At 44.3% G+C, this 11,072-nt stretch overlaps 1 non-coding gene across 1 annotated transcript; it reads right to left on the bottom strand.

Moving 5' to 3' along the window:
- Positions 1 to 6,028: 6,028 nt before the first annotated feature.
- Trnat-cgu lies at positions 6,029 to 6,102 on the bottom strand. The gene has a single exon. It is a non-coding gene; the product is annotated as a tRNA-Thr (tRNA).
- Positions 6,103 to 11,072: the final 4,970 nt, after the last annotated feature.

Genomic DNA, 11,072 nt, shown 5'->3' with positions numbered 1-11,072 from the left:
TGTGCGTTCACGCACTCAACAGGTCAGTCGGCATCAAGCCGTGGTCGAGTGAACGTCGTACCTGCGCTAGTTTAGTTTTTGTGGCAGTTTGAAATGTGTGCTGCAATAGAAAACCCCACCAAATGTGAAGTGCGTGCTGTCATAAGGTTTTTTACAGCCAAAGGATATTCTGCAGCAGCTATTCATCGTGAGCTTTGTGCCGTGTACGGACCAAGAGTTATGAGTGAAGGAGTTGTCCGTGAATGGGTACGTTTATTTAAAAGTGGACGAGAAAACGTTCATGATGAAGAGAGGAGTGGTAGACCATCATTGGTGACTGACGAACTCGTTCAGACAGTTGATGCAAAAGTTCGTGAAAATCGACGTTTCTCAATGTCGGAGTTGTCTACTGGTTTTCCACAGATTTCTAAGACTCTCTTGTACGAGATAGTGACAGCAAGATTGGGTTACCGTAAGTTCTGTGCATGATGGGTGCCCAAAATTCTTACCGACCACCACAAAACTCAAAGAATGGCCTCTGCATTAGACTTTCTGTCATGTTATGAGGACGAAGGAGAACCATTGTTAAACAGAATCGTGACCGGTGACGAAACCTGGTTCAAATGGCTCTGAGCACTATGGGACTTAACATCTATGGTCATCAGTCCCCTAGAACTTAGAACTACTTAAACCTAACTAACCTAAGGACAGCACACAACACCCAGCCATCACGAGGCAGAGAAAATCCCTGACCCCGCCGGGAATCGAACCCGGGAACCCGGGCGTGGGAAGCGAGAACGCTACCACACGACCAAGAGATGCGGGCGACGAAACCTGGATTAAGTACGTGAACCCTGAGACAAAAGAACAATCAAAGATGTGGGCACATTCAAATTCGCCTACCCAACCAAGAAAAGCCTCGCAAGATTTTTCTGCCAGAAAACTGATGGCAACGGTGTTTTGGGACGCCAAAGGGGTGTTGTTGGTTGAATTCATGGAACGTGGTACGACCATTAATCAAAATGTGTACTGTGAAACAATAAAAAAGTTACGACAGGCTATACAGAACAAACGCCGTGGCATGCTGACTTCCGGTATCGTTTTTTTGCACGATAACGCCCGTCCTCACTCTGCTCGCAGAACAACAGCCCTTCTTGAGTCCTTCAAGTGGGACGTTATCAACCATCCACCTTACAGCCCAGACCTGGCACCAAGTGATTATCACCTCTTCATGCATTTGAAGAAATGGCTCGGGTCACAGCGGTTTGATGACGACGAAGAGCTCAAAGATGCGGTCACAGGCTGGCTCCAGGCACAAGCGGGTGATTTTTATGCAGAAGGAATTTCAAAGCTTGTGAAGAGATATGATAAGTGCCTCAATCGCTATGGAGACTATGTAGAAAAATAGTGCAAAGATGTAGTTGTAAGATGTATATATTAAAATATTTTTATTGAACTTGGTGTATTTTTTTAAATCAACCGGAGGTTACTTTCTGAACGGCCCTCGTATGTTTATTCATCTATGTCTTCGTGTATATCCGATATATACTATTCATGAACAAATTGGTCAATTATTTACTGACTTTAGAAAGCACAGAGACATTAGGCTACTGGCTTACTTCTGTTCTATTTCTTTGATAAATGTTTATTTGATTTGTTTATGTATTTAATAATGTGTGTTAGAGCGTGTTTATGGTCCAGCCGTAGGAATATTTACTTAATTTCAAGTTATTTAAATGTAAATGCAGTATTTCGAAGGTGTTTCATTATGTTTGTGAGTGTGCGTTGGCTTGGAGACAGGGCGGGAGCGCTCTAGGCAATCACAGCGATCGTTCCAAAAAACACATGTGGAGAGACTGTATGGAAGTGAGGGAGGAGCATTGTTTTGAGAGAGGACATGGAGTTCTGAACAGTGAAGCGCGAAGGACAGTCGCTCAGCACACAGAGAGTCCTGGACAGCACGACGTGACGGACGCACACTCGTGGGAAAGACTTGGAGAGTGGAGCAGTCTGTGCGTGGTCGTGGGAGAGAGAAATATTTCGTAGTGCCGACTAGTGCACTTGTAAGATTTCCGTAGCTTCTGCAGTGAAGACGTAGTATGCGTTTAGAAGTGAGTATCTCGCGAGCTATGTTCAGAACTAATTACGTGAAGTAGGAATCTATTGTTTCCCTGTTATTCAACTCATATTTTATTTAATTGCTGGACCATCGACACCAATAAGTTTTACAGTAATAAAGCGCATTCTTAAAGGTACTTCTGCTATTGTACTCATCATTTAAAGTTGTTAAAATAGTACCTGCAGAGTTTATTTAATTGCACTCTTTCATTTATAAATGTCTGTGCTACGTTCAAAATTCGCAATTGCCGAGTGATAGGAACCTTCGACCATTCGATTCATGTGTATATTCATGTTGTATCTGTAGACTCAGCAGTATTTGGTCTATAATGCGGCAACTACGTATCCCAGCTCCTAGACAACGAAACCAGCCAAAACTTTTAATATTTCAATCTCAGTCAGAGGGTGCGCAGTTGAGGGCCACCCTCATTTCAATTTATTTGAAAGCCCGCACGTTACACGATAAATCATGCAGCTCTAAACGCTGTCGATTCAACTAGGTACCTGGGGAGTACAATTACAAACAACTTACACTGGAACGAGTCCACAGATAATGGCCTGGGGAAGGCTAATCACAGACTGCGTTTCATTTCCAGAACACTTCGAAGATGCAGCAAACCTACGAAAGAGACTACCAACACATCTGTCCGGTCCTGTGTGGTATGGCATCCTTACCTCATATAATTGACGGAGATCTTGGAAAAATTTCAAAGAAGGAAATATCGTTTTGTATTATCGCGAAATAGCAGAGTTTCGAGGATATGATACATGAGTTGGGGTGGCAGTCGTTAAAACAAAGGCGTTTTTCGTTGCGGCGAGATCTTCTCACAAAATTTCAATCTCCCACGTTCTCCTCCAAATGAGAAAGTGTTTTGTTGACACCTACATATGGAGAAACGGTCATTCTAATAAAATAAGATAAATCAGAGCTCGCATGGTAAGTTTTAAGTATTTGTATCTCCCGCACGCTGTTAGAGAGAGGCAGGTAGGGAAACCTGTAAAATTGGTTCGATGAAACCTCTTCCAGCTACTTAAGTGCGAATTGCAGATTATTCATCTGGATATAAGTGCAGAAACATCAGCACCATTTAAACACGTTACTGTGCGTTGCTATTCAGTACCAACGAATAAATGCCCTACGGCAAACCTACACTGGATGCAAGCCGGCCAGTGTGGCCGTGCGGTTCTAGACGCTTCAGTCTGGAACCGCGTGACCGCTACGTCGCAGGTTCGAATCCTGCCTCGGGCATGGATGTGTGTGAGGTCCTTAGGTTAGTTAGGTTTAAGTAGTTCTAAGTTCCAGGGGAGTGATGACCACAGATGTTAAGTCCCATAGTGCTCAGAGCCATTTGAACCATTTGAACCATTGGATGCAAAACGTACATCTCTACTAGTGCAGCTACTTTCCGCAGAAATCTCCACAAAAATAAAACAGGATAGCAGCAAGGGTTCGTAGACCGAAAGTCACACGGAAATCAAATCACTTCCTGGTTCTAGGGAAATAAATGTCTTTTATAAGCTTTCATTAAACCGTCTCTTCTAGTAAACACATACCTAACGTTAGATAATAGCTCTACACTCTAGTTTGCCTGCATCAATTAATAGGTGCGCGCACCAAGCCGCAGAACTCAGGTACAAAATCGAAAGTAACTAATCAGAATTCGACGCAGACGCACGCGAAGGCACTTGCGAATTCTTACAAGCTTACATTGCCGCGCTGGAAGAATAAATTTGTCGATCACTCCGGGTCACTAACTTCCGACTTCAGAAACTAGTAACTCTATCTAGCGGCGCTTCCGCCGCAAGGCGCCTACACATTGAATTCTAACCAAAGGGGATTACAGACGGGTTCCCACATTTCACAAACTCCAAATGGCTCTTGGAATTGTGCAGGATGGCTGGCTTTTGACTCAGATTCAGGCATTCTCTTGGTGGTCCCTTTCTATAGACAACAGTACGTCTCTGGGAAGTGTTGCCTCCTACCAGAACACTTCACAGTAGTATTTCGAAGCCCACTATAGCGGAAAAATATCTGGCGTCGAGGAAAAGTCTCTAAATCTTAAAAGCTACGCATATGCCCACGGAGAAGTACATGCGTGTAATAAACCGCAATATGTCTCGTGCATCTGTGCCATTCAATTCCTCGATTTTATTTATGTTATTTTTATTGTCTAATTACTTCATATGTTCTGTTCTTTTACTATATGTACGTCTTACCTACAGTTGTAAAAAAGTTTCATATCACTGATATTCAGTTTATGAATTTCCTGTTACAGTAATTAATTCCGTATTTATCCTTGTTTCTGCCTCAGCTTCCATACGTAATTCGTCTTACAGATGCTCTTCAGTCCTCTTATATTTATTTCATTTTATTTTTGATTGTTAATTTCAATCGTTGTTTGGGCTATTACGTTATCAGATGTACTCGTATGTCTATAGACTACCTTTCTGTCGGGGGCAGTTCTTTGATGACATTGTCGTCCTCCTCTTCCACCTCGCCTTACACACACACACACACACACACACACACACACACACACACACACAACAAACACACACGTTGCGGAGCATTATTTCTGTGGGAGCGGAGTCTCTTTCTTGGTGTGACCATTATCTGCAGCATGTATATAAATACCCATTTCGTAAATTGAAATGCCCCCTACCGCGCTCCAGTCCACATCCATCTATGCTCCAAACGCACTTCACTCGCTACACGATGGTATTTTCAATGTAACCAATCTGTAATAATACAGTTCTGCTTCCTGAGGGGCACTTACAGCAAATAAAATTATTCATGTCACAAAACAGGCGTTTCTCGTTGCAGAGACATCTTTCAACAACATTTCAGTCATTAAAATTTTCCTGCGAAAGTGAAAATATTTTAGCGACTCCCATCTCCATAAGGAGAAACGGCTATCGTAAAATAAAAATTAAGATAAATCAGAGCTCGCAAAGAGTTATTTAGATTTAATTTTTCCAGTGTGCTATTTGAGAATGGAAACTTCGAGGAACATTCTGAAAGTGAGGCAAAGGTCCTGAGTTCGAGTCTCGGTCCGGCACACAGTTTTCATCTGCCAGGAAGTTTCAGTCAGAAAGTTGTTCTATGAATCCTGTGCCAAGCACTTAACTGTGAACTGCTGAGTAGTGGTGTAGATGTAGATGATCTTGGCTCGTGGTTACACAAGCTTCGGCTCTTAACCAAATACTTTGATTTATTAACACAGGACTCGCAAAGCCAGAGTGCATGCTTAAATAAACAAGACCAACACTTGCACCCAACCTTCCAAATTTGTTAACTTCTGTTATAACAATGTAAATGTCATAAAAATGGTTTCTCGCCCCAAAATAATAATATAATTAACACTTGAAAGGGACACGCAATAAAAAACTGAACCTAAGATACATGTGTACATCTCAAATATAAGAAATATTACTTCCCTGCAATGAAACTAACTTTACAGAGGAGGCAGTGAAACATTTCTGCAACATCACTAGCTCACAATTTAGTATAACAACATCCAACTAGAACCAACGTCCTAATCACACTCCGGACAATCAACACATACGGACAACGCAGTGTACGCTGACACACGAACTAAGATGCAATCAACTATGAAAGTACACAGACTGGCAACAGACACCGTTCTACCAGTACGGCGCCACTGTGTTTTTACAATTCAGCTCTTGCTCACACACTGCTGCCACCACAAATGCAGTTATGTACACCACTCAGCTCAGAATACACTCATTTGTCCTGTTTAACTATTGTCTGCCTTTCCTTCCTGGATTCCAACTGCTATATCTCATGAATGTAAACAGGTAAACACTATCTGTTGCTGCAGCTCGACTACTGTATGAAATGATAATTAAATCAAGACCCTAAGCTGTCGACAGGCGTTGATATACATCAACGGGGGCTGCTGAAAATGAGTGCCCCGACCGGGACTCGAACCCGGGATCTCCTGCTTACGTGGCAGACGCTCTATCCATCTGAGCCACCGAGGGAACAGAGGATAGTGCGACTGCAAGGATTTTTCCCTTGCACGCTCCCCGTGAGACCCACATTCCCAACTTAATGTCCACACACTATATTCGTTGTGCCCCTGCCCATTACACTTCATTACTCGCGGCAGACAATCTTACCGAGTCCCATAAGAGTTCGGGCAATGCGTGTGCACCAAGCACAGAAGAAGAAGGTCAATGGGCGGACATGTCCGAAAGAACAGATACCATCTTCATATAGTTAAGGCTAACCGGCCACTGACATTGTTCTTCTGTGCTGGATGCACACGCATTGCCCGAACTCTTACGGGACTCGGTAAGATTGTCTGCCGCGAGTAATGAGTGTAATGGGCAGGGGCACTACGAATATAGTGTGTGGATATTAAGTTGGGAATGTGGGTCTCACGTGAAGAGTTTTAGGGATAAATACCTGCTGTCGCACTATTCTCTGTGCCCTCCGTGGCTCAGATGGATAGAGCGTCTGCCATGTAAGCACGAGACCCTGGATTCGAGTCCCAGTCGGGGCACACATTTTTAACTGTCCTCGTTGCTGTATATCAACGCCTGGCGACAGCTTAGGGTCTTGATTTAATTATCATTTCGTTTTAAGAGAGCTCCATGGTCACCGATGATATCTGTTCTTTCGGACATGTCCGAAAGAACAGATACCATCTTCATAAAACTACTGTATGTCTCGCGTTACAGCGGCCACACCCCGTGCTGACCGATCGCAGGCCAACTGCTCTGTCGCCTCCACGCTGTCCCTCCGACTCCATGGCACTGTTCAGCTTGTCCAGGGTCTGTATACTTTCGTCAGCGTATCCCAGCTACCTGGCAGCTCACCACGTCTCCACCCTGATGGTGATGGCGGCTGAATGTGCTCCAACGAAATGGAACCGCGCCCAGACCGGCAGCTCCAAGGACTGGCCACGGTGATCCAAAACAGGCTCGGCCTGCGTACCATGCAGGACTCCGGCGCTGCACTGAACACAGTCTCACGCATTCCCCCAAGCGATTGCTTCCCAAACAGTTGATGTGTCCAGTCTTCCGATTGACATTACCAGCGTGCCACTTCACGCCTCGCCGTGACGTTGAACTCACCGACAAGCAAAAACGCAGACATTCTGGCTCAGCATAGAGCTAGTGTCCCATTGTGGGGCAGGCAGGAATTTTCACAGCACAACACACACACACACACACACACCGCTTTTTTTATGTTTACTGTTATGTTTACTGATTTTGAAAGACAGAGAAACTGGCGGTTTCGTCGACTTTAACATTATCGATATCTGGGATCAAAATTATGTAGAGTGATATGTAGATCGAGTTAATTGGATTTGAAAAATAGTGTATTCTTTTATTTTATTAAGTGTTATCTGATAGTGACCCCAGTACCCTGAAACACTTATAAGCGTTTTAATTTCTTGAGAACTGCGTTTGGTTGGGTTTCACAGACAGATAGCAGATCAAAACTGACCGAAGGATATCATTAACTTAACGCCGGCTGTAAACGTGACTCCGTCGCCATGTAGGACAGCGTTCGCCGAAAGTTGTTCTATGTATTGGACAGGACGAGGGGACGCCCGTCACGAGCTGACACAATAGTGTAAAACTAAACACAGTGTTCCAACGAGAGGTCTTATGAAAGCAAGTCAAGCACCTCAAATCGTGCAGATGTCACTTCTCTGCCGAACTCTTTGCGGTACAGTGTTCCCAATGATGTGCTGTAAGTAGGCTGTTTAGGTTTTCTTATTGGTAACGCCACGTAGCGCTCTGTGTGAGAATCACTGGCTGTGCTGTGTGCAGTCTGTGGCTAGTTTGCATTGTTGTCTGCCATTGTAGTGTTGGGCAGCGGCAGCTGGATGTGAACAGCGTGTAGCGTTGCGCAGTTGGAGGTGAGCCGCCAGCAGTGGTGGATGTGGGGAGAGAGATGGCGGAGTTTTGGAATTTGTCATGAACTGCTATATATATTATGACTATTAAGGTAAATATATTGTTTGTTCTCTATTAAAATCTTTCATTTGCTAACTATGCCTATCAGTAGTTAGTGCCTTCCGTAGTTTGAATCTTTTATTTAGCTGGCAGTAGTGGCGCTCGCTGTATTGCAGTAGTTCCAGTAATGAAGATTTTTGTGAGGTAAGTGATTTGTGAAAGGTATAGGTTAATGTTAGTCAGGGCCATTCTTTCGTAGGGATTTTTTGAAAGTCAGATTGCATTGCGCTAAAAAATATTGTGTATCAGTTTAAGCACAGTCTTGTATAAATTGTTCAAAGGGAACGTTTCATATGGCGACCCTGCCAGGATACCTCACTGGAATCTTCTGATTTTTTTCTTGTAGTTTGTGTAATTAGTGTAGCTATTGTTTATTGCTAGCATGTAATTGTAGAGAGAATCTCCTTTGTAGTTGCAGTCTTTCATTGTTGTATAGTAAAACAGTTGTGGCATGCATGTAGATTTGCAGCAAGTATTTCGCAGCTGCGCTTGCAATTAACTAGATATTATTTTCAGTGCTATGTTAATGTGTTCCCCTATTTTTGCTCTTCAGATTGTGTTTTTCTGTGTTGTCGTGTGAAATATTGTGACAATAATGGCGTGTGAAAAACGTAACACTAGGCTCCAAAGTAAACTGAGAAATGACAGCGATGACGAAAGCAGTGTGTTAGCGCCACTGTGTAATGAATTAACTAATTTTCAACATAGTAACTTGGTAATTGTGCATAGGGAAATGGAGCGGGCGGCAAATAATGGCATAGGCAGTGAAACAATTAGTGAACAGGGAAGCATTATCGATCGATCGGTCGGCAACAGCTCGCCTCAGGGTTCCGAAATGACAGGACACAATCTAGTAAATACTGTAGATCCAGGTTTTGCGTCCTCACCCTTTTCTCAAATAAGTCAAGACACATTTTCTGCTTTTCAAATTGCGAATATTGCTGGTTCAAATGCATTGCCGAATAGCACTGAGGGACAAGTTTCAGACACCAGTGCATTGTTATTACAGGCAATGCAACAAATGGGACAAAGGCTACAAAAATTAGACACAATGGAACAAAATCTTCAAAAGTTAGACACAATGGAACAAAATCAGAGACAAACACAGCAAAAGCTTCAAAAGTTAGACACAATGGAACAAAATGTTCAAAAGCGCTCCTGGCGTCTTACTCGTGTACTAAGTCAACGTGACGCGCACTCAAACAACGAGCAGTCGAGTTTGGCCAGAAAATCGCTCTTGTAAATTGGGCTTTAAGCGAGCATAGCTAACGTGGATCACAACATTCATTAAGCATTGTCAGTCTCCCCACAGGTCGTATTAGGTGGATTACGCAAAACCAACCCTCATGAAGGTTCCAGCCACAAAGAGGCACTCGACTTGCGGGAACTACGGTATGAGTCTTCTCTTATGCCGCTGACAGCCAAGATGACATCCTCAAGGCGTCTGCAGACTGTTCAAGGATTTTTTTGAGCAATTTTGTATGAGAGAACGCGGTCGGAGTTTCTAGATTTTAGCGGAGAAGGGCAGAGCTGCAAGTCCGGCGGCTGCCGCAGCGCTGTCTCTCGTGTAGTGAGGGCCAGACGAAGGCGCCACAGTTAGCAGGGTCGCATGATTACGTGGACGACAAAAAAGCCCATCGATCTACAGTCTTTCTCATACAGTATTAAAGAAACAATTGGCAAAAAATTTTGAGTATTGCGGACCTTATGGCTTAATTCGTCATAGTGAACTGGTTATTATTTCGTTAATACACTACTGGCCGTTAAAATTGCTACACCAAGAAGAAATGCTGGTGATAAACGGATATTCATTGGACAAACATATTATACTAGAACTGACATGTGGTTACATTTTCACCCAATTTCGGAGCATAGATCCTGAGAAATCAGTACCCAGAACAACCGCCTCTGGCCGTAATAACGGCCTTGATACGACTGGGCATTGAGTCAAACAGAGCTTGGATGATGTGTACCGGTACAGCTGCCCATGCAGCTTCAACACGATACCACAGTTCATCAAGAGTAGTGACTGGCGTATTGTGACGAGCCACTTGCTCGGCCACCATTAACCAGACGTTTCCAATTGGTGAGAGATCTGGAGAATGTGCTGGCCAGGGCAACAGTCGAACATTTACTATATCCAGAAAGGCCCGTACAGGACCTGCAACATGCAGCCGTGCATTATCCTGCTGAAATTTAGGGTTTCGCAGGAATCGAATGAAGGGTAGAGGCACGGGTCGTAACACATCTGAAACGTAACGTCCACTGTTCAAAGTGCCGTCAATGCGAACAAGAGGTGACCGAGACGTGTAACCAATGGCACCCCATACCATCACGCCCGGTGATATGGCAGTATGGGGATGACGAATACACGCTGCCAATGTGCGTTCACCGCGATGTCACCAATCACGGATGAGACCATTATGATGCTGCAAACAGAACCTGGATTCATCCGAAAAAATGACGTTTTGGCATTCGTGCACCCAGGTTCGTCGTTGAGTACACCATCGCAGGCGCTCCTGTCTGTGATGCAGCGTCAAGGGTAACCGCAGCCATGGTCTCCGAGCTGATAGCCCATGCTGCTGCAAACGTCGCCGAACTGTTCGTGCATATTGTTGTTGTCTTGCAAACGTCCCCATCTGTTGACTCAGAGATCGAGACGTGGCTGCACGATCCGTTTCAGCCGTGCGGACAAGATGCCTGTCATCTCGACTGCTAGTGATACGACCAACGCGAGCAGCAATGTCGCGATACGATAAACCGCAATCGCGATGGGATACAATCAGACCTTTATCAAAGTCGGAAACGTGATTGGGCGCATTTCTCCTCCTTACACGAGGCATCACAACAACGTTTCACCAGGCAACGCCGGTCAACTGCTGTTTGTGTATGAGAAATCGATTGGAAACTTTCCTCATGTCAGCACGTTGTAGGTGTCGCCACCGGCGCCAACCTTGTGTGAATGCTCTAAAAAACTAATC

This window comes from Schistocerca piceifrons, chromosome 2, assembly GCF_021461385.2.
Source record: "Schistocerca piceifrons isolate TAMUIC-IGC-003096 chromosome 2, iqSchPice1.1, whole genome shotgun sequence".
In the NCBI taxonomy this organism is placed as follows: Eukaryota; Metazoa; Arthropoda; class Insecta; order Orthoptera; family Acrididae; genus Schistocerca; species Schistocerca piceifrons.
The sequence above is the reverse complement of the archived record's forward strand: the minus strand, read 5'-3'. Positions and strand labels throughout refer to the sequence as shown.